We start from the raw sequence: 20,401 nt of genomic DNA on the forward strand, positions 1-20,401 counted from the left end.
TCTTTTCAAAATCATGAATGCAACATAGAAACGAGATGCTGATGAGAAATCCAAACAAAATAACATAAACGCCTGCTAAAAGTGTACATTGTGGCTCCGTCGGGATGTTCCTTTCGATTCCATGTCACTGGTCGAAATCTATGAATATCGATCAGAAAACTGGGAAGCTATAATGAACGATAAGTCTGTCGCTGTCGTCAAAGGCAGAAGGGCTATTTAAGGGTCAGTATTGATTTAAAGTAGAAGCGTGTTGGTACCGGAGAGGCCTGTCCCAATTGTACTCGTAAAGTGCTGGAAGGGTGGATGCTCACTGGAAAGCCAAAAAAATTACCAAAAATCCAAAAAGTTGTTACCTAAATCTCAAGAGTTGCTTCCAAAATTTCTTGATGTTTTTATATAAACATTACATAGAGGCTTTATTGTTGGTTATTCACACTCGTAAATATGGGCGACATTTAAGGATACTTAATTCTAACGGAAAAACACATGGTACATTTGACGTGCTGCCGAATGTCATTTTAACAATTATCCGTCATAATATTAGATAAAGATCGCAATTGGCGTGCGAAACGTTGGCAAGTGACTGGTTATGCGCTAGGTTTTTGGGAAATCGACGACATTTTCGTGCTTGATATGTGCTCTAAATCTATAGTTTGCTACGAAAGGCAAAAATTGCTCGAAGTTGCCAGAACAGGAAAAATTTGCCCCAAACGCCAAAATTTGCTCAAAAGTTGCCGAGTAATATCGGGAAAGGCCTACCCACCGCTTTCCTTACTAAGTCGATCGATAACAGCTGCTGTTAGCGAATGACTGCTTACAAAAACAAGAGTGGCGATTGGCAATGCTTTGGGGGAAATAACAACTGAGTTACTGTACGGAAACTTATTGAAAGTGTCCACGTTGGTGGAAACTTTGATGACGTAAGAGGTAGCAGCGGGATGGGGGGGGGGGGGGGAAGAGCAGGGCATGGCTTTCTTCGGGAAGAATGGCAAGCTGCCTCGCCATTTTGAATAGCAGGAATTACAACACACAAAACTGTAGTGCTTTCCTTTGAAGAAATTTACATTTTACGTTATTTCTCTCTAAGTATGTCGATGAGGCAGTTCAATTGACACCTGGGAAATTTATTCTTGATTTTCCCACAGACAACATATCTAATTGCGAACGATAGGTGACCACCAAATGTCGGTTGACGACGTTGGAAACTGACTTAGCAACAGTCGTTCCCATAACGTGGGCAGCGAACGCTGGCGGCTTGAAAGCGTCAGGTGCGATGATCACTCCCGAACCGCGCACGGCATAAAGAAGTCTGCGAAAGAGTCAGGTCTGGAAGACTATGCTATCGATATCCAAAGACAATGGGAACTTGCAAATTAGTCGACTTCTAACGGTATTCCACAGGTGATCTCTATATTGTCAACATGCTTCTAAAAACTAAAGTTCTTGGTGGATCTTGTAGAATGTGATGATCGATGTAAATAAACAACGGAAGCGAGTGAGTTTAAAAGTCAATGAAGTAAAGAGAAGCCGTCCTGTCGAGGACTTCCACGGTCTGTTCTTTCTGATCATCTCACAGACCATTGCCCGAGGGGATAAATGCTGTATGGACTACAATAAATCACGTCAAGCAGAGAAGACAAGCCAAAGGTCAAACCAAAATTCCTTTTGATGGTAGCTCCGGCCTCTTAAACTAGATTTAGTATAAAACTGCCTCGAAATTGAAAGCTAATCCCTACAAATTTATCCACGAGTTTTCCTAACAATTTAACTGTAACCCAGCCCGTCCATGTCGGAAAAGAGATCGATGAAGACATCCCGATGAGGCGAGTTGGAAGCCTGAAAAAGAAAACTTAACATCAATACAACTGAGCTGACAACAAGCACTGGTGATTTGCGTTATCCACTATTACTTTAACTTCTTTTGATGGATTCTCTCAATAACATCATCGCTTGTCATGTGCCTGCAGTCGAACTATACGTAAGAGGTGACGATTATGAATTATTTAAATTAATAACTAGCCTTTTCAACGAAATTAAGAATTACGAAGCTCGCAAATAAGTGTTTAGGAACTTATGACTGATAGGCCCGAAGAATTTTTTCGACTGTTTAGTTCGATTGCTGTGCCAAAAAGGTTGCTCTTCCTCTCAAAAGGGAAATTAGATTACGATTTTCTAATTTCGCGACCCGATTTTTTTTCTTGACTCTAGGTAGTTTGGAATGATTTCCAAAAAGCAAGTTTTGTCTTAGCTTGGGGGAAGGGGGAGGATGTTAAAGAGTTCAGCAGCTTTTTTAATTCTCATAATGTCCCCTTAAAAAGAAAGAAAAAAGTGTTGTGATCTAAAGCTCACCTTCGAGCAAGGTAAACGATGAAGCTCATAAGAAGATGTGAAACACTGTAAGAAATAAACGTTTGACACGTAAGGAATTGGAAAGACACTTGAGCTTCTAGAAATCGACTTTCTCTAAACAAAGAGAAACAAAGATAACTTACCATCTTGTCTGTGGCCCCGTAACATCTTTGAATCGACCATAATCTGAGTAGCAATGTACGACTGAAAGCAAATAAAGAGAAGACTATCTGTTTACCAAAATAAGCAAATCAACCCCTTCAGGCGGCTTGTATGTCAGCTGATGGCTAATAATGTCTACGGCTGATAGACTGTCCGACGATGAATACTTGGCCGAGAAGCGAAGCTTCGAGGGAAAATATGAAATTTTGAGAACACTGTCAGCCAAGGACAATATCGGCCGACATAACAGTAGGCCATTCAGTTATAACCCTCTCTTTAAATTCATAAGGCACGAAAACAGCTCGTAAAAAGCCAGTGGCGGATGCGTACTTGCGACCAGCTTTATAGCATAACCAGTTTTCGTCCGCTGGCTTTGTTTCTTTTCGACGGAAATAACTTGAGGACAAATATCGATGAAGACGGGAGTTAACGCGTGACGACTGTCTGATGATTTTGCCTCACGTGACATAAAGTAGCCTATGAAATTGCGCTACAGAAGCTTATGACCTAGCTAATAATCTCGCGAAAATTAATGAGTGGCTTATAACTGACCAAAACTGACTCATGCAATAGGAATTCTAAAACTAAATAAGTGCACGCTGGCAAATCTAGACAAGAAAAAGTTCTCAAATTATGCTCGGACAACGCACATAGTCAGACTCGGATGACATGGGTAAAATCGGGAATGATTTTCACCATCGAAAAGAGAACCATACGACTAATGGTCAAATATTTCTTGAAGCATTCAAACGGTGAGCATTTTTCTCCATTATGCATATATCCAACATGTATGTTTACCTGGATTTGTTCCATGACATCACCACCCATCTCTTCCGCCATGCGATAACTGAAGGAGACAAGGGATTTTTTATATGTAAGGAAGCTTTAACTTGAATCAAGAACAGTAAAGGATGAGTGGGAATACCAGGAATGAATCCTTAGTAGTAGCCGTCCGTTCAAATATATATTTATAACGCTATTCTACTGGCAGAGCAGATACGCGAAGAACAATAAAGCAGTTACACATCATGGTCAGCGCTGTTGTACATGAGAGCATTTTGAAACATTAACATCATGTCTCTCTGGAATTCGCTCGTTGTACGAATGGTCTGTAACGAAAAAGATTGCTATTAGCGTGGTAATGTAAAACAAATCGTTAAGATACGTATGCCTTCGAACCCAAAACAATCCAATTAATGACAGACTAATAATTCGCGCTATGTTCTTACCCCATTTTCAATGTTCTTTTTTATCGTTGATAAATCCATAGTTCTGCAAAAAGATGAGACGGTTTAACTAGGGATATTTTGGTGGATCATTGTTTAATGGTTGTCACACTTAATGGTAACTTCGTTGACATTTCTGTAACAAACAAACTGCGACAATTTCCAATTCATAAACCTTTACCAATCTTCACTTATTCAGAGGCTTATTGATTCAGAGTAATCAGAGAGTCCCATTTTCATGATTTTATGATGTTCACAGTAAAAGAGATACAGCAGCCTTATAGTCAGCGCACTTGACTCCGTGTCGAGAGGCCTCAAATCGCTGGAAGGCTGTGGCTGGGTCATCATGTTGTGTTCTGTAGCAACAGCAGCACCATACCCAAGCCAACCGCTCTAGGAGAATTGCAGTCGATTAACCCTCTACACCCTAACATCAGTATGCATCTTCTCACTACCGTTTCCATATATTTCCTGAGGTACTAACAAGGAGAATTTGTTTAACAATCGAGAGCTTCTTCAGTTGGTGATCATTTCCTATATTCTGATGACTATAATGTGTGATTCAGGGGTGATCTTGAAAGGAGAAATTAGATACTCGTCACTCTTGGGGGTCAAAGGATTTAAACATCTATCTAAGGGGATTGTAAATACTCTTGGTCTATTTAAGACATAGAAACATCACAAGCTCCTGTAACTCTGCAAGTTGTACTTGTATATACACTCTTCTCTTACATCACAAGTCGAGTCCCTTGTACGTTTTTACCTGAAAACAATGCTATGGTATCCTGGTGCCTCGTCGTCTGTAACTGGGTGCAGAAACACGTTTGCATATCTGATAAAACAAAGATAGAAATGAAATGTATTTCATTTGGAGAAGTTAAGAAGTGAAAGGAGAGCAGAGTGACCAGATGTTAACCTCGTGGATGTGCCACGGCTAAAATCCAGTTTCTTTTTTCTTACTCATTCAAGATATTGTGTGGGTTTCAAGTGATAATAGGGTACCTTTTACCATGATCACACAAGACTAACTTGTGCTATTCAAATGGAAAGCACAAAGACATATGTTGGGAAAAAAAGACGCTTTACAGTAAATTGGCGCGTGCAATGGCGAACAAAAGACTACAATCAAACCCTTAGACGAAATGTGCGACATGTATCGACTTCCCTCAATTTCAATGCATTAAACCAAAACTGGAGAATGACGATGGCCAAATACATCGGGTGGACATTGAAATAACACCAGATTCTGTTCACTTATCTTTAAGGAAACGTTTAACAGCTGAATGAGAGAAGTATTAATCCTATGTAAACAATCATTCTTACTTATGATTGGCTGCAGCTCTCCAGACCAGCATTATTGACTTTTTCCATGTTTTCTGTGCCTGAATGGCTTCTTGTTCGTCACTGCTTCTAAACCAAATAAACAAGCAAACAAACACCTTACATCAATTTAAAATTAAATTTTGTACTAGAAGCAATCCACATCCACCAGCAGCACGTACCCCTGGGACACTTGAGAAGCGGGGCTACCGGGTACGGATTCAGTCCCCGCCTTGTCCAACAAGAATTCTTTCATCGAGGAGCAGGGTTCATCCTTCTCAGACTGACTCCGGTCCCCTGGGTCGGACACTGCCTCGTCTCCACTCTCCCGCTCCATCTCTTCATCGCTGTCCTCCTTCTTTTCCTCTGTCTTTTCGCTGGCCTTCTCAGATTCCACATCTAATGTCTCCATTTTGGATTCCTTTATGAGAAAAAGAAATCGTGTATCAGTGAATAGCCGTCCACGAAGACATTATTACTGATTCTTCAAGAATTAGTACACAAACCAGGATAGTAAGGGAAAACGTTTCTTTACACTGTTTTTTTTTGTTTTCTTTACACTGTTTTAACACTAACAAGGTCTGATTTTGAGGAATCGATTCACAAGTTTTCTTTTTCACTCTCCATACCTCTTCATGTTCCTCTTCAACGTCACCTTCGTTGTCCTATGGGATGGGATGAAATCGTTAATTCTTAATTAATATAAAAAACAATTTGAGGTATAGAATGGCATAAGGAAGATTAACAGAAACAGTGACAAGTACCGTTGAGGTTGCAGATTTGCTGCGATGTCTTTGATTCCTTCTTGCTGCTCTTGGTGGTCGACCTAATAAATGAAAAAAGAAACTTCATGTCAACCAAAAACCAACGCGTGAAAAAAAAACTTACTTAACATTAAATACTGAGTTCATCCCTCACCAGGCCTCCCAGGTTTGGATGCACGTTTCTGGACTCGCGGAGAAGAGACTGGGGTCTCAATAGTCTCAACTTTTATTTCAGGGATGACCGCTGATCGTTCAGTAGAGGCTCGGGCAGTACTAGCGTCATTTTCGAGAATGTCGCTCGCAAGTTCTGTACCGCTGTTTTTCTCGGAATTCTTCACAGCTGGTTCAAAACTTTTGGGTTATTATTTCCTGCAGTATGAAACAAATAAGAAATCTTGCCTATGTAACAAGTGGCAAAATTCCTGAAAAAAAAAAAAAACACAACAACAACAAAAAGTTGTTTAAGACTGGTTAAACTTACCTTCCTGTCTGCTGGAGGGGTAGTTGGTGGGGGTGTAATTGCCAAAGGGGAGGGCAGAGTTGCAGTCAGAGCAGCAGTCTGAGAAATAACAATTTCATCTTATTCTACGATAATACAAATGACAATGATAACAAAAGCTAACATCGGTGTGCAGCTCTAATGACATCATTGAAAAAGACTGGCATGTCCAAGTTTCTTTGAAACTTCGCGTGAGACGAAAACGTCGCTACATGATTCACACTGTAAATTGGGATTAAATCTTTGACATTAATTATATAATTTCAAAGAACGACAATGAACTTGAGTGAAGCACTTACCTTAGGATTGACTGAGATGGCTGGTACTGGTGTGGATACGCTTAGAACCGCCTGAGTGCCTGTTAATTAAATAACAGATTCACTGAGTACTAAGTACCATCGTGAAGCTCGCATGAGTCAAATGTTTAATACAATCACATATCCCAAGAAGTGCAGCTTTCAGAGCCATACTGTGTAGAGCGATTTCACAATCTTGCTGTTAATGTGCGTTAAAAAAATTCCTTCCAAGTTTGTCATTTCTTCCATACCTTACTGGCCTTTAATAAAAAAATATTCACCAGGCAAGCAAAATTTCACTTGTTTTGTTTATAAACTCTTTAGAGGGAGAGCAGCCCAACTGCAATATTAGACATAAAACTGTGCACTCTTGGCATATCACTTTTTTTTATACCTCTTGTAGTGCCCCTTTCACTTCCAATCACAGATAAAGAGTTTTCTACTGGTGTCCCTGTTGAAGGTTCCACCAACACTGATGAATCCATTCCTCCTAGGGTCTTAAAAAGAGTTAAAAATTAGAGTAACGAGCAAATGTCAGTAATTAGGATCGAGGAAAGGCAGTTAAGATGAAATCTGACGAGTATGCTAACCAGTTACCTACAGTGGGGTTCATACATGTAGCAGAATAAGGAAGTTACCAGTAAGTAACGAGTGGCTGCTGGAAGTTTGGAGTTCTTCTCCCTGGTGCTTACTGAAGATACTAATTGTCTGTATCATTTACTTTCAAAATAATGAAATGATCGCTTTGGAACGGATCACATGTTGTCAGAGAACACAGGAAGTACTTGCATCATCCTTGTGGAGGCTGTTTGCATCTCAGAATCGTCTGTGTTTAGGTTCCCTTATACCTTTCCTTTTAGTGGTGAGAGAGAAAGTTTTCTGTAACACTTGCATATGGAAGGCTTTCTAGAACAATTTTGATTAAAATGTTACTTGATTTAAGAGTTACAAGCAGCAATACAGTAGAATACCTTGGGTACTGGTCCTCCAAATGATGAAAGAGAGTTGACAGATGGGGATGTAGCAGGAGTATCAGCAAGAAGTTTAGAAAGTGTGGCTTGAGGTGTGTTTCCTGGTCTCTCCCTCATGGAGTCCAGCTTTGCGGGCTCCATGGAGGGAGTAACCCCTAGACAACATAAAAATAATAAAAAAAATTAAATAAATCAATTAAAACTTGTAGTGTACAAGTATTTCCTTATCTCTTCCAGCCTTTTTGGGCTCCATTGAGGGGGTAAGCCTCCCCCCCCCCCAAAAAAAAAAAAACCCGAACAAAAACAAAAACAAAAAGAGAAAGAAAAAAGACAAATGAATTTAAACAACTACAATAAAAGAAGGCTGCTGTAATTTTTTTATTTTAGTTTATAAGTTTGCAGACAGCTTTATCACTTATGTTTTTTCCCTTAAGTTTTAACTTTAATGAATTTGAATATATGAAAATCATATACGTGTACTGCGGTTTTAAGAAATGTATGAAAGCAATCCTTGCAGTAATGAACACTACTAGTATGTAGTACTTAAAACAAGGCCTGAAAAAAATTCAGGCCCATACACAATTTGTGTTTAGTAAGTTTTAGCCATAAAATATGATTTTATGAAATAAAACAAAATCAAATCAATTATCAAATTCAATCCTGGACATAACTGGAATAACAAGCAGCACCTACATGTAGTATTCCTTGTTGTGAGTTATCATCAACATCATTACCATCATAAAAAATTTTTCATATGCTTTGTGATAATGGTTTTCATATTTCTGCACAAGACTACAGCCACTTCTCGTGCGTGGTAAATTAATGCCTCTTACCCCTAACCCTGCCAGGAGATGGGACTTACGGTTTATTCGTCCTTATCTGAGAAGACTTAGAGTATCTATCCATTTCTTGAATATAGAAAGGCAGCAAATTCTCCTCACTTATTTTAAGACCATGAGTATTGGTCCGGCCGGGGCTCAAACCCTCGACCTCCCATATAACACAATCCGGCGCTCTAACCAATTGAACTAACTGGGAGGCGGTTTCAGGGATTTTACTACTTTAGGTCCTGTCTTTTAATCCAGGTCATAAGTGCAACATCTCTTTGGCATTTCCAGGCTACAAATTTTTTTGGATTTCTGGTTTCTATGGGTCTTATATTTTTTAGATCACAAGTGTTTTAATTGAAGGTTTTGCTGGTCTCAGACTTTTAAGTCTTGCACTTTTCAACATTAGTATTTTTGGACACTAAATTTAGGATTTTTACTGTAGGTCTTTACTTGTTGGATGTTTGGTCTCAAAATTTTTGGGTCTGAAAATGTTGTCAGTCTTTTTGGATACGAAGGTCTGTAGGGTCTATGGATCTCAAGTTTGTTGAGAAATAGACTTTCCAGATCCTAATTTTTTTCGGTTTGTGGCTATTTCAAAGTTTTAACTTTTGGGGACCCTAGATTTTTCAGTTTTTTCTTTTGTGGGTCTTCTCTATTTCCCGACCCTAGTTTTCTGGGTCATTATTGGTATTGCATTTGATATTTTTTGGATCTTTATTATGTTAGAGGTCAAGCTGCAAACTTGACTTATTTGGTGCTCACCATTATTTAATGAATTATCTAGAGTAGAAATCACTCACTTTTTTCTCTCCTCCCCTCCCCTCCCCTCACAGTATCATTTGAGTACTGATTAAGACGCGCATGGATTTTTATTCTAATTCAGATAATATATTAACAGTCATTAAATATTTTTATTACACATATAAGAGAGGTCTTTGATATGTGAAGCTCAGACCTCTACTTGGCTCCATAGCTTAGAACTGCTCATATTGATAAATGTTTTTTGGTGTGTGCCTCTCCTTGTGCATGGATAAACTGAGTCAAGATGTGAATTGATATAAGGCATGTCCCCATGGAGCTCATGTAAGTCATTTAGTTTCATTATAATGTACTACAATATGATGTCTGACTGATTGATTGACTTGCTGTCTGGCTGCCTGGCTGTTTGACTGATGGAGAGACTAATCAACTTGCCAGCTCGCTGGTTAGCTGTTTGACTGATGGAGAGACTGACTAACTTGCCAGCTCGCTGGTTAGCTGTTTGACTGATGGAGAGACTGACTAACTTGCCAGCTCGCTGGTTAGCTGTTTGACTGAGGGAGAGACTTACTGACTGACTGGACTGACTGACTAACCACCTGGCTAGTTTACTGAATGGCTCGCAGGCTTACTGCAATGAACTTGCTTACTGACTGCTGGCTGGTGGACTGACTGATTAACTGACTTACAAATTGTCTGTCTAACTGACTTACTGACTGATTGGCTGGCCAGTGGACTAGCTCACTGGCTGACTGACTTATAGCTGACTGACTGACTAGCTGGCTGGCTGACTGGCCTACTGATTGACTGAATGACTTGGTTACTGACTGCTGGCTGGCTGACTGACTGACTGACTAACGTACAAATTATCTGTCTGACTGGCTGGTGGACTGATCAGCAGGTTGACTTAGAGACTGGGTTTTTATCTTAACTGAGCTACTGATTATCCTGTGATGTTCAACTTCACAGTGTGTTCTCATATTTTAGTATGTGTGTATTTATATAACCTCATCATTATACATTTCTGCACACAAAACAAAGCAATTGTATTCTGTATAAAGCAACTTTCGGTACCACAGAGTAAATCTGTGTGTGCATTAGGTTGCATTTTTTTAGGAAGGGTTGGGATTTCAGTAGATGAGGTATTAATAGGATTACAGAATTATGTAAAATGACGTATCGTAGGGTTAGCTAAATGTAGCATTCGAGAACGGTTTAGGAATGTATATAGGTTGTCGTGAATGAGTGTTTTTGCGAGGAAAATTGTCCACTCCCACATTCTCTATAAGACGTTTTGATTCCATTGCTTACATCAAGTTTCAAGATGGGTAACTTTGTGGGAGCAAGGGGCTCTTCTTTTTCACATCGGGGCTTGTGAATGGCAAAAAATTGCATTACCATCGAGTTCATCTATAAAAAGTTGCAACGAAACGAGGGATGTTCTCGGCGACTCATCGCGCTACGGATATAAACCGCTCGCTATAGGAGCATACCTCTCGCTCCTGGAACCAATCTGATCGCAGGATTTGTAGGGTACCGCCCGCTCACGCATTGACAAAAAAAAATGAAATAGGTTATCTTGGGCGCGATCCATTCAACCAAAATTTCCGGGCCAAGCGGACCGGTCCAACCGAGAAAAGTGGTCTACGTCGAAAGGTGGGCCAGTTTTTTCGAAACTTTTCCGGTTGGACCGAACCGATCCATTCAGTTTTTGACCGAAATTTCCGGAAATTTTGGTTGAATGGATCGCGCCCTTGATTTTTTTTGATAACAATTTTCAATGTCATGAATAGGTTATAAGACATATCAAAGGAAACAAGAATCACGTTGGAAAAAAAGATTGAAGAGTGAACATAACTTTGAAACGAACGGTACATTAAATGGACAACCAGAAACCATGAATAACTTAATGCAATAGTTGATCAACCTTTATTTGCACGGTCATAATTATTCTACCACAGAAGTAAGACCTACCACGCATAGTCAAAGTCTAATGATGGTATTTTGGACGAGCATTTATTACAAGCTTTTTATTATTTTATTTCTCTAACCAGGAAAGGTGTCAGTCCTGAATGACTCTAAACTCCTCAAAACTCTTCAAAGATAACCGTTTACACGTCGTTATTTGTCTCCTCCCGTCTCACGTCGCACGTAGTTTCGCTTAGGGTTTTGAAGATCTCTCTAAGAGGAAGGTTGGTTTCTTGGTTTATTCCGGGGGGTGTGGGGGGGAATAATAGAATGATCAGCTAGCATCTTTAGAGGGTGTTGGAGAAGTTTTCTAGGGTAGTAACGTGGAGTTTACTCGGGCTCTGCTTTATTTCTAAGTTTAATTCTTCGTTTTAGATGTATAGTACTTAATAATTTACATACAGTATCAGGTGCAGCAATCTGGCAAACGTTTACACCCGCTATTAAGTTTTGCTCAAACTGTCTTTTTCAGAGACAATGGTTTATTTGAAGGTTGCAGTTAAAGAGGAATAGTTTATGTCTACCGGGATTGAAGCTTTCAAGACGATACGATGATATACGTTTTACAGGTTAGAAAGCTCTACATCTTGCTTAGTCCATTATTTAACAATTGGTTCATGCTTTAGCGTGCACTATCGAGTTATGGAGCATGCGGGAAGTTTGGAGAGCACGAAAGAAGCGTAAGAGTTGCCCGAGGCGATAGCCGAGGGCAACTCTAGCTTCTTGAGTGCTCTCCAAACTTCCCACGTGCTCCATAACTCGATAGTGCACAGCTGAAAGCATGAACCAATTGTTTTAGAACATAGCCGGTAGAATTGTGCATCAAATGCGACGCGAAAAACGGACAACAATATCAGTTGAAGCGAATCGTGACGGCGCTGATGCCAAGTCTCCTTTTCCTTTGTTTTTCTCTTTTTCTGCCTCATTTAAGTACTCTAGCCCATGGGAAAAGGTCGAAACATTGTCTTCGTTTTCGGACTAGCAGGCCGAGTTTTTTTTTTGCATCCGTTATTGTCGCGAAATGTATTATTTTTCCCCGCACTAGCAATGGCCGCTCGCGCGAAAAAAAAATTTCTGGCGAAGTCGGATTTGCTGAGCACGCTTACGTATAATGAATTTGATTGCGCGACTCTGCTATGTTCTAATATATTTTACAGAAACCAATTCAGTCGGTGAGTTTGACAATAAGACACTGCCCACTAACTTTTAATCGTTTATCATTCTCTATCTTGTAACTGCTTCAACAAACAGTTTTACGGTCAGATCTCATTAATAAGAAAATTGCTTCGATGAATGGTGTTAGGACTGAGCAGCTTGAGACGTTAATCCTATCGCTAATTAAGGGCAAACTAAAATTTAACTACATAAAGGTTTAAAATGACCTCAAGGTTTGGCTTTGGTGAACTGCTTGGAAATGTAGCATCCCGCCGTGGTTTCCGCTTTAGTCAAACCCAAATTATAGAGCACACGGTAGTTTCTTTTATCGTTTTTAAATCCTCAACAAGCAATGCAAGCATTAAGGGCAAACTAAAATTCACCGAATTTGGTATTCATGTTATCAATAATTACAAAAAATTTGATTTACAGCATTTAGAATTGGGGAGCCAGAAAGCCACGTCAGAAACCCATATTATAGAGCACACGGTAGTTTCTTTTATCGTTTTTAAATCCTCAACAAGCAATGCAAGCATTAAGGGCAAACTAAAATTCACCGAAATTGGTATTCATGTTATCAATAATTACAAAAAATTTGATTTACAGCATTTAGAATTGGGGAGCCAGAAAGCCACTTCAGAAAGCCACGTGCTAAACACAACTTATAATTTGCAAATTTCCCTCTTTTGCAGGTTTCTTCTACAACCCAAAGCTGGATACCAAGGAACACGATCACCTTAAGAATGAGATCAGAGATAAATATAAATCTTGGAAAGAAAGCAAAATTGGTTGGAACCCCAATTCAGAGAATAAAATGAAAAATTGGGGTTTGATCCGTCCACCATCCCACACCACACATAACACTTGATAAGTCACCTAGCTTGTGAGACAAAGATCTCTTTGTACAAGATAACTTGGTTATATCAACTAAGTTGACATTGTAAATGGCCACCGTAAAGAGTTTAAAAGTTGACGTTTCCAGCGTTAGCCCTTCAAATTAACTTGTTGCCCCCACCGACCCTTCAAATTAACTTGTTGCCCCCACCGACCCTTTAAATTAACTTGTTGCCCCCACCGACGCAGCACCACAGTACAGTATTACAATACAATCTTTTAATATATATATGTATTGAAATAGTATTAAAATTTATTTCTCCGGCTCTCGCTTGGCTTTGCCTTTTGGCTACCTTGCGATTGAGCACTCTACACTGGGGTTGCCATGCACTTAGCCTTCGGGCGAAGCTCATCACCTTAGTTGGGATTTGAGCACTCTCGCATGGCAACATGTCTGCACTTGGTCCCACAAGTGTAGCGCCCAGGCAATGGTTTATTCCAGAGCTTGGCCCTGTGCAGACACTGCACTGATGAGACCCACATAGGTCGAAACAGTGTGCACTGTCTGCAGTTAGATAGCTCTCGCTTGGCTTTGCCTTTTGGCTACCTTGCGATTGAGCACTCTACACTGGGGTTGCCATGCACTTAGCCTTCGGGCGAAGCTCATCACCTTAGTTGTGATTTGAACACTCTCGCATGGCAACATGTCTGCACTTGGTCCCACTAGTGTAGCGCCAAGGCAATGGTTTATTCCAGAGCTTGGCCCAGTGTCTGCACTGCACTGATGAGACCCACATAGGTCGAAACAGTGTGCACTGTCTGCAGTTATATAGATATATATATATACAGCTTAATATATATATGTATTGAAATAGTATTAAAATTTTTTTCTTTCCATTTTAATACAGGAACATTACAATTTGAGATCGTTTCTCCATCCAACCTCCCACACCACACCCACCGCTTTCCTAAAGATTTCTTTAGTATTTTAAAACATTGTCTATCTTGTGGTACAAAATTAATTTCAAACGCATCCGTTTTTGTTTCACCAAACGTCTGTCTTAATACACATGCGTATTACAAGATGATATTACCATAAGATAGAGAGACTTTTCAAAATTTAATACTTAAACATTTCCTCTAAGTGGTCAGAAATGATGGCGGTCGACTTTGACACTTTGATTGGATTGTTGAAGTAGCCATTCTTTATGTAATCTTTAAAAAGAAGAATGAAGGATTAAATGAACAATTAGACCACATTGCACACACAAAAAAGGAAAGAAACGAACAAGTACGCAATAAAACAAAGTGTACTCACCTCAAACAAGTTTCTGTTCGTCTTCATGACCTTTCTAAACTTATAACTTTCGTGGTACCTGAAAGAGGAAAAGAAAGTGCGCAGCGTAGTTAATCAGTACTGCCTTTTTCTTTCTTGAGGCGCACAACGGTTTAACGTATATCGCAGATGTCCATTGGTAAATAGATAAATAATATAAATACAGACAAACATTTGTACTTTCTCATGATCAAAAAGACACAAAATTGACAAAATATGGGTAAATGCATTACGTGTGGCTTTTCACGCACAAGAAACCAAGGGATCGATGAGTTATTTTTCCACACATTTTAAAACATTTGGAAAATTCTGAACAGGATTGAAATCCTGTTCTCACCAAACGTCTGTCGTAATACATATGCGTATTAAAAGATTTTGGTACCACAAGGTGAACAACTTTTACAAATAATTAGCAAACCTTTCCAACTGAGAGCCCTAAATTGCGCTTACCATACCAAAAGATTATCTTTGTCCTTGGTTTCTTTCCTGAGGTTGTCATTTTTCGTGAAATCTGTGTAGAAATGAACGAGAATTCACAAACAGCACTTATCAGACACTCACTGACAAGTTTTTTTTTCAGAGAAAAGTCAACCTTGAAAAAAAAAAAGGATGTATCTAGACAGACGTTTTTTACACGAAACGTACGCGTTTAAAATGAAAGTTACTAACACAAAGAAGACAACTTTTTCAAACACTTGATAAAACTGGTGAAGAGAAGTAGGTGTTGAAGAAAAGGTTCAGGAGAAAGAAACAAAATTAATGAGAAAATATAATGATTCAATCAAAAGACATCGAAAAAGTCGCGAAGAGGCCAAGACAAGAGGAGCGAGATTTTACTCTAGCTTGACGTTTACCTTCCTAACGCAAACCGAATTTCCCTGACTTTTCCTTATATTTGAACATTAGTAGTTTACAACTAACATTGTTTTTCTTAAATTTTCCCTGACTCAAGCAACCACGTGAAGCGAAACCAAAATTGCGTCCCCAGGGGCGCGATACGGAAGCCGGCCTAAAACAAAAATAATTCACCTCTCGGAAATTTTAGTCTTTGAATAATACCACTAAACCCTAAATAGACGGCAAAAGAGATTCAAAGGCCTACAGTGACCAACAAAAGATCCAATAGCTTTTAAACCAAATGAAAGCTGCAGGGTGTTCCCTGACCCAACACCAACGGACCTATTAACTTTCACCAGGAGCATGGAACCTAGAAGCGCATAAATTCTTCTACAGTGTTTACAAACGAGCTGGCTCCGCCAGTTCGAAAGGTGGATAACACTATTTACTGCATAAATCTCCACCCGGTGGATAGCGCAGTAATTTCTATCACTACTTTCCGCTAGAGAGCGATTTATCCTAGGCCATTGGATAGCGTTATCCACCCTTTGAACAACTGGGCCCAGGAGGTTATCATGCAATAAAGAAAACCGCGGATCATTTTGAGCTTAAAGTGCACCTAAACCCAAATTTTTTTTTCGCTTAACGAAATAAGCTTATTTTTTGGAGTATTTCTGTGCAAAAATTTTTTTATTTGCTCAAATCTTCAATTTTCTATGCCCAGTCAAAATACGGAAAATCGGCCTCGATCTTGCCACACGACCGAGTTTAAAGAAGAATGGCTCTAGCGGGTAATGTGACGTCAAATCGAGAACACGAAAGTCTGCATTTCACACATTTTCACTTGTTTGGGAAGATTGTCGTCGATATTGTCCGAAATATGCCGACTAGGTGTGTTGTATGAAGAATGTATGAAGCGCGATACCCTCTTGCAAATTTCACACGTTGCTACATCCTTCTACAACACACTTAGTCGGCATATTTTCGGACAATTATCGACAACAACCTTCCCAAACAAGTGAAAATGCGTGAAATGCAGACTTTCGTGTTCTCGATTTGACGTCACATTACCCACTAGAGCCATTCCTCTTTAAACTCGGTCGTGGGGCAAGATGGCGGCCGATTTTCCGTATTTTGACTGGGCATAGAAAATTGAAGATTTGAGCAAATAAAAAAATTTTTGCGCAGAAATACTCAAAAAAATAAGCTTACTTCGTTAAGCGAAAAAAATTTTTTGGGTGTAGGTGCACTTTAAATATGGAATCAGACGCGTTCGGCGTCCTCGCCCGGAAACGCTGCACAAGTTTGATATCTAAAGAGAGACTGGAAGACTTTTCTTGTAAATTTCAAGTCTAACTCCGCACTTAAACTTGGCGATAAGGAAAAGCAATAAATCGAGTGGACTGCTTTGTGGATTTAAACTGGAAAGGATCTGCTCCAAAACGTGACAGCTAAAAAAAATTAACTGTTGAGTTTTAAAAGAAATGAAATAAGATTTCGATCCTGTGTAGAACTCTTTGAAGACAGTGAGAAGGTCAAATGTGGTGGGAGAACCTGCGATTTAAGCTTCCTGAGAGTTTTCTGGCGCGGAGTTTTAAGTGATGCTTTGGAGAGTTGATTCACCCTCTAACCAGTCGAAGCTATTGTTTGAGAGTGGATAAGAGATAAGAAGTACAGCTGCATGTCGACGAATAAGTAAGCCTATCATATCTCTCGGTCAGTAAATACGCTATGATTGGTCAATTTAGCAGGCCGTAGTTCATTGTGAGGCCGGCTGAAATTAAAAGGTTTGTTTAAGTTAAAATCTCCCCCGCATATTGAACCAAAAGATAAAATAAATACCTTACTAACCTCAATTTCTCGGTACGTGTTTAAGTTACAGAATCTCGCATTTTCTGCTCAGATTTACGGCACGCAGGAAATAAGTGTGAAAAAAAAATCGGTCCGTAAATTACTGTATTAATCCAAAACTCGGTAAGTGAACAATCGCCTCCGCTAAAATGAATTATTGCATCAAATGTTCATATAAAGTTGTAGTCTAATGATTGTGCTGAAAATTTTTTACCCTAAGAAAAACTGTTTCAATTTTAAGTCTTTTTCACCTCGTGTTTATTCGATTTTGTGTTTAAATCACAATTTCCTCATTGTGATCATGTTTATCATCGGTAAGGGCTGTATCACTCTGTGTCGATTTAGAACTTTTCTCTATTTTTTCCCCCTTTTTCTCTTTGGAGCTTTAACTCTTCTGTAAGCCACGGAGGAAAATCGTGGTCAAGTGGTCACTCTATCCGTTCAGGTAAACGTGGTGCTAATTCTCGACTGGAGGAACGTTTTGAGTCGACGTAGTTCAAAATTGCGTGATTTTTCCACAAATTATATATCAAAATTTTTCTATACGCTGAAGACTTTCCGCTGATTAATTTTTTTTCAAACTTTACTTCAAAAACCCTTGCTTCCAGCTACCTCAAAATATACCGTGAACCGATAAAATGACGCGCGTGATAAGTGCCAATACAGGCTTACATCAGGTAAGTTTGGCTTATCGTATCTCTTAAACAAGCACGGTGACCTATCTTTTCAGTTGCATATTTGAAACAGACATTGGTAGGGAACATTTACAGGAAAGAAAAAAAATTGTTCCCTAACTTTTTTCCTGAGGAATCACCTTAAGTAATATTCCATTATCATATGACCCGTCCGGCCCCGCTTGCGCAATCCCATAGAAAACCATAGTGAAAGCTGACGTGTGCAGGGCCGGTTGGGTTGACGTGAGTTGTTGCTACAAAAACTTACTGGAAAACAGTAATGAGAAAAAAGTTCGCGTTTTTCAAAGAATTGGGAGTTTCTTGGTCTGACTCGAAAATATAAAGGAAAAGTTGTAATTCCAGGATTTTTTCTGTGTGTTCGTGTGGCTGCGTGTGCCCCTCTGTCGCGTCCTTTTTAGATTGAAGAGCTGCACATGGACCGTAAACTGAACTCGCGACGCTAGAAGAACGCTCAAGTGAATGAGATCGTCCTCACAGTCCACTCTAACCAGAAAGTAAATTCTGATTGGCTGAGCCCGCGTTGTACACAGCCCAGCTTTGCGACATAAAATACCTAAAATTATGCTTCTATGTTCTGTCCTTCTGCCTCAATGTGTGTTTCTTAATGATAACAAACCACTCACCTTGGACACCTCATAGAGAAGATCACAATCCAATGAAATTCAAGATGTTTTATATACATCGATATTCCCTCTCTTCCTGTTTTAAAATAAAAAGTACAAAACTCTCCTAAATTTTTTCCGTTTACATACAAGTTTTAATATATGAAGTCTGGTCTTAAATGGGTTATAATTGAATCTTTTTTGAGATTTTTTGGGTAATATGCACTTCTTACACAAAGTCAAACATCTGATCAGCGCATAAAGACAGTCCGGTGTACGAAACAGTTCATCCTTTTTTGGGGACCAAGTCTTTGCATCACAGATCAAGACTAAGGAAGAGATTTGTTGGGGACACCAACCCATGAAAGGGTCAACATTTAGTCTCCCATCTCTTGTAAAAAGTCTGACGTCCGCTCAGCGCATCAAGACAGTCCAGTGTCCGAAATAGTTTTTCCCATTTTTGGGGGACCAAGTCTTTGCATCATAGATCAAGACTAAGGAACAGGCTTTGTGGGTGACACCAACCCATGAAAGAGTCAGCATTGAGTCTCCCATCACTTGTATAAAGTCAAACACCTGATCAGTGCGTAAAGACAGTCCAGTGCCCGGAACATTTTAACCACTTATATTGGGGACCAAGTCTTTGCAATTGAAAGTCAGTACAAAGGCTTAAATAGTGCTTTACTGCGAAGGATCGTGCACATATACGTTTCATAACCGCAGTTCATATATATGTATTCCATATATATTTGTTGTTTGATTTATCATCTACGGGTTTATGTCGAATTAATTTGATGGCCTGCTCCCAGTTGGCTTGTTAGCTCATTTGGTAGAGCGCTGCACTAGTATCGCAGAGGTCAGTGGTTCGAATCCCGTACAGGCCTGAATTTTTTTCAGGTCTGATTTTCACTATTGCTTAAATAGTGCTTTACTGCGAAGGGTCGTGCACATATACGTTTCATAACCGTAGTTCATAGATATGTATTCCATATATATTTGTTGTTTGAAACCATTAATGATACCCACAGAGGACGCCATTGAATTCTATGATATAAAGCTGTTCCGCTGTTGTTTTAGTATAAAAACACAGATACGTGTGCATTTGATTTGAGCAGCTTCGTAAAGATGCTTTGCAGCTTCTAGAAGATACTAATTGAAATTGATTTTGGTTACACTGTAACCAATTAAGCATGCTCTGTGCGCAATTTAGTGATTTAACGGGCCAGGCGGGGGGCTTCAATGTTTTCTAGAGCGAAAGGAAACTGATCCCTATCCATTAAAACAGCCGTACATTAGCAAAAGAACAAGCGTGAAACAAACATTTGACTAATCTTTTCATGCCGAACTAACTTCATTTTAAAAACAAATCTATCTTCACTAAATAATTTGCATATATCAACAAAGTTGAAATGGTAAATTGGCCACCGTAACGATTACAAAAGCTGAAATTTATCTTCACCAAATCTGCCGTCTATACAGCAAGCATCCTCGTGCTCACTTTTTATTATTCTCTTTTTGTGCAGATATTAACGCTTATGCTTGTGCCTAAATAAAGAGAAACATGTCCATGAGAAGTGAGATGAGAGACATTTTTACTGCTGGCTATCACCCGTAGGAATATTTGGAAACAATTTACAAGTCTAAATTCAGGGTATAGATCCACCTTTGTCCACGTTCTTAACAACCCCATTAGACATGGATACCATTTTGAATTACTGATGGTGGTGCAAAATCTTCCAGTTCACCATTAAATTGTACACTACACATCTGAAGTGAACTTGAGAACATACTTCAAAACAAATGTCTTCTTTACCTGCTTTATCAGCTACTACTTGGATTTCACAACAAAGCAATCATCAATTAGGATAAATTCAAATTCCATCCTTAGGGCTGAACCCACCGTCCACTACTGGCACCTATCCAATAACAAAAAAAGAATTTTTTCTT

The 20,401-nt window shown here is 39.3% G+C and overlaps 1 pseudogene across 1 annotated transcript; it reads right to left on the minus strand.

Annotated features, from left to right (window-relative positions):
* Positions 1–1,052: 1,052 nt before the first annotated feature.
* On the minus strand, positions 1,053–10,814 carry LOC148741745 (uncharacterized; annotated as a pseudogene). Its single transcript, XR_015995586.1, has 15 exons — positions 7,588–10,814; positions 7,011–7,113; positions 6,620–6,678; positions 6,303–6,380; positions 5,976–6,190; positions 5,822–5,883; positions 5,687–5,722; positions 5,240–5,478; positions 5,061–5,147; positions 4,501–4,569; positions 3,741–3,783; positions 3,535–3,620; positions 3,310–3,358; positions 2,493–2,553; positions 1,053–1,836 (listed from the first exon to the last, which is right to left on the minus strand). The product of XR_015995586.1 is annotated as an uncharacterized LOC148741745 (transcript).
* Positions 10,815–20,401: the final 9,587 nt, after the last annotated feature.

Source organism: Stylophora pistillata, chromosome 1 (assembly GCF_964205215.1).
Source record: "Stylophora pistillata chromosome 1, jaStyPist1.2, whole genome shotgun sequence".
Lineage (NCBI taxonomy): Eukaryota > Metazoa > Cnidaria > Anthozoa > Scleractinia > Pocilloporidae > Stylophora > Stylophora pistillata.